Below are 4,885 nucleotides of genomic sequence, written 5' to 3'. Positions count from 1 at the left end.
ATCCTCCTCAACGTAGATGGCGCTTGACTGGAAAAGTTGAGTTTAGTGATATACTCTGGCCCAGTTCCAGGGAAGGAGCTTCCTAAATTCATACAATCATTACAATGTTATAACTCTTGATCGCTCCTTGGTTACAGAAAATTCCTCCATTACTTTAATTCAGTTCATGTATAATAGATGGTGAGAGGGTCGTATCATTCTCTCTCTCTCTCTCTCTCTCTTCCCTTCTCTCCTGTTTTATGCCTCTTCCGCTTTTTCGGCATTATATTTATCGTGATAAGTACATTCATTTTAAATTCATTGTCTGATGAAATAACTTGAAAACGGTAAAGAGAAGCAGTGAACTCTCGACGATTTTAAATTTCTATTTTAATTGTTTCAATCATTATTAAAATAGATAACAACAAAAATTTCCATCGTTTCTTAATTGAATAAAAACACTTACACAAAAACAAATAATAAGTAATGACTACAAAGAAAAGCACATAAAATATACTTAGGCCTATATCACAACTTTAGGGAGTAAAACGTTTTTAACGTCAATACCATTTTTTCCAGAGGTGATACTATTTAACAGTTCAGTTTCTCCCCTCCATAATATTTCCTTTAAATAAATTTCGAATGTGTTTATAAAATTTAATTATTTGTATATTTCCACGATGAAGGATTATCCAACTTGAATTATTTGTATATATATTGAATACATAAATAAATATATATAAAAAATATACAAGTAAATAAATGAAAACATAACTAAATTAATAAATAATGAATGCAAGAATGAATGCGTGAATGAAATGATGAATACGGAAATATACAACAACAACAACAACAACAAAATAACTGAATAGATATATACAAATCAAATAAACGACTAGTCTCGGCAAAAATTCATTGACATTGGCAAGTTTGCCCTCGTCAATGAGCCGATGCGGAAGTATACTCTTGTATGAACGCAGCCTCTCTGTGTGAACACGTCCAAGAATGAGGGGTTTGAAGGGAGGGGACGAAAGTGCTTCAGACTTGGAAGAGTAGGAGCGGTGAGATCTAGCTTCCGATCTTCCTTTGATTGAAAGCTTCCTCAAAGATCCTTTCCTCAATTGACTCATCAGGTATAACGACGTTTAAAGGGACACATCAGTCCATCTACACCATGCTAAATAAAATTCGTTCCATATGATCAGGCACAGATGGAGAATATACTTTTTCGTGTAGGGAAAGGGGGGGGGGGGACAGTAAAGGGTTCTTACAGTCGTTTTCTACACGTGTCTCGTAAATTCATTTATAATAAAGACAATTTGAGGGGGGGGGGGTGGATAATTTTTTTTTGGAGGGGAGGGGGTAGAATGCTTGAACCACAAGCACAGGCAAGCCCCATCTCAAACCGCTACTGCATTGCTTATGATATTACAACATCTAAATACACACATTGGCTTAGTTCGACGTATAAAACAGTTTATTTTTTATTTTTTGATACATTGATAGTGGGGTTTATGTTGGTGTTTCTTCAGTGTTTGTCGTTAGTTTTGTTTTGCTGTTATTGTTATTTTACAAATAGAATGACTTCTAACTTGTAACTAAAACATGGCAAATGCGATAACTATCATACTGATAATGATGATTAATGGTAAAAATGATGATGATGATGATGATGCTATTACATTTACTACATGTAATATTACTACTAAATGATATTATGAATACTAGTCTACAATAATATGTATAGTAACAATACTATTAAAGTAGGATTTCAATAATTGTTATACTACTACTATAACGATTATAATATTGATATTAATTATATATTTTATCATAAGGATAATGGTAACTAATAAATGATAAATTAGTAACAATAAAACATTATCTGGCTTGTATTCTGCCTGTTTAATAAAGGCGTATCAAAATGTTGATTTATTACAACATCGCATTCAAGAGCTTCTAAAAGAGCGCCCTCTTCTGTTTTTATGGAAGCTCAAAAGGAGATCACGATTTGCATGTTAAATGCCCCCGCCCCCCCCCCCCCCCCCCAACAAAGAATATATTTTGAGAATCTTTCTTTGGAATCCGGTTTTATGACCAGTTGAATGACAAAATATCAAAATCTCACGAATGAGGTGCCATATTTGGGAATTTTCCCTGTTCAAGCAAAATGTGTGAAGACCTAAAAGCGGCTATAGACAACTTTGGCCTAAATGGATGTACAGACCAAAATTATAAACAAAATTGACACGGAGATTATAATTATAAACCCTTTCAAAGTACACATCATCATCGACAAGCCTAATTCAGGTATGGCTAAAATCCAGACGTTCACGAATATCAAACATCATTTACCTTTTTAATATTTACGGAGAACAGTAATATCGATTTTTAAAATAAATTTCCTAAAGCAATCCACTTTGTTCCGCCTGACCAGAATGCATTGCGAGCGGATGAAGTGTTCCCGAAAGGGACGCGGTCAAAAACATGAAGGGATGATAACGTGATCAACAGCTCCTAATCCTTGACAAACACTCCGCCCTGAAGTTACCACCAATTACAGCAATCCTTTAACTTAATTACCATGGTAACCACCAACGGCATGCGACGTCAGATACTAGTAACTGACGATACATACGGGATGACGGGACGGATAGAGAGAGAGAGAGAGAGAGAGAGAGAGAGAGAGAGAAAGAGAGGATGAGAGAGAGGGATGAGAAGGAGGGGTGGGATGGGATAGATCGATATACTGAGAGAGAGAATAGGAGCTAGAGAGAGAGAGAGAGAGAGAGAGAGAGCTACAGACAGAAATAGAAATAGAGGTAGAGACGAGATAAGAAAGATTATATTTGTTCGATTTTATTTTGATTTTGTTTTGATTTTGTTGTGTTTTGTCTTGTTTTGTTTTGTTTCTTTCTTGTTTATGTTCTTTGGCTTCCCTTTTTTCTTCTTCTTCTCTTTGTTATAATGTTTGTATCTTTCCCCGGTGCGCTACCGGGAGGGATGGGAAAGGCCCAATGGTCAAAGGACTTGAACATTCCGTTTTTCCCCTTCCTAGTCACTTTGGGAGGTGCAGAAGGGAAAACTGAATCATTTTGTACTGTCTTCATTGTATCGTATCTTTCGAATGCCTAATAAACAATGTTAATAATAACAGAGATAGAGAGAGAGAGAGAGAGAGAGAGAGAGAAATAGAGATAGAGATTGTGGTTGGGATAGAGATAGAAAAAGAGAGACAGAAAGATAGAAAGATAGATGGAGATTGTATGAGAGAGAGAGAGAGAGAAAGCAAGAGAGAGACAGATGGAGAGAGAGAGGGAGAGAGAGGGAGAGAGAAGGAGAGATGGAGAGAGAGAGAGAGAGAGGGAGGAAAAAAAGGGGGGGGGTGTAGAATTACTCATTGGAATCAAATGAATAGAAACAACATCATAGTTTGTTTAGGGTATAATTATCTTGATATTTGAAAATACATTTTGAAAAACAATCTGTCAACTTTCATGTGGGAGAACAGATCGAATGGGTATTACAAATCTAATTAATTTTTCTTTAATCCCCAAGTTATGGTCGTTATGATCTTTGATTTCTGAGTTATATTCGTACCGCGGTACAAATTGAACATCTTCACCACCCTACCCCTAACAATTACCTTAAATTCAACATCATCAGCTCTTAGATTAGATCGATTCGCTAACAACTTTTAAGGATGACTTTTTTTTCTTACAAATTAATGATCAAGTCAAATATTTTACGACCTTGTCAATTCCAAACTAACTAGGGTCATTTCCATTTTCGCCTGCGTCATTGTTATTTTGCAAGACATTGCGCTATTGTTGACAACTAGCTGCTGCTTATACATTAGGATGAGAATGATGCCATGTAAAGATCAAAACAATACTAGTATTATTTAGAACTATGATGTCAAGGAAGAACTGCGCCAAGAGCCTTTAATAAGACTCGTTCAAATTACTCAAGCTAAGGCAATTTTAGTTGCCACATTGTATTAAAGTATTAAAACATGTAAAGAACATTACATTTTAATACGTATTATCTACAATTAACAGCTAAATTAGTCATGCCCTTACCAAGTTTTGTTTAAAGACAAGGTTCATTGATTAAAAAATCTAACTTTAATGCCATTATTGCAAAGGTGACACTTTGATTGGCCAAGGGTATCAACAGCCAATGCTTGGAAACATTCGAGGTAATGATTATTAACAATTACAAAACGCGTAGATACAGCCCTGACATAGCCCCTGAAAAGCTATCCGATCGCTGCTGAGATATGACGTCACAATGTTGAACATGATGTGCACAAGTAGACGATGTCCCATGATATCTCACACAATTTCAGTGCCTGTTTTGTCATCTTTTCTTCAGTAATTTCTCTTACTTCAATGCCCTCAGGCGAAATGTTTAATCTATTGCCTCTAAATCCCGTGCATGGTATTATTTTGATGAAACATTCAAGGATTAACAACAAAAAGGAATCCGTCGTTTGTAAACAAAATAAGACGCCATTGTATTTTCAGCTGCATACACCGCGGCATGTTCGGCGTTTCAAGAGGTAACAAATGACGTCCATGCTATCATTCCGGAGGTTTTTTAATTTGAAAGTGTGGTTTCTTTGATTGTTCATTAACTCCTATCCTGTGTATTTACAAACAAAATAATTTAGTTATTAAAATGGGGGTCATACCCCTTTTTGAATGGTGTAAAATTCGATCACATTTATATACACTAAACTCATTATAATTTGAGAAATAAAAGTATTGCAATTATGTTCATTCTTCATGGGATGTCGTCTGCTTGGGCAGGGTTGGTTCATTAATGTGACGGCATTAAAACATCGTTTTTTTACGGCGAATCTCTCGCATATCCCAGATGCTATGGAGGTTGTTTTACTTTT

Source organism: Strongylocentrotus purpuratus, unplaced genomic scaffold, assembly GCF_000002235.5.
Source record: "Strongylocentrotus purpuratus isolate Spur 01 unplaced genomic scaffold, Spur_5.0 spur5_scaffold_1, whole genome shotgun sequence".
Classification (NCBI taxonomy): Eukaryota; Metazoa; Echinodermata; class Echinoidea; order Camarodonta; family Strongylocentrotidae; genus Strongylocentrotus; species Strongylocentrotus purpuratus.
This window is presented reverse-complemented; position numbering follows the sequence as displayed.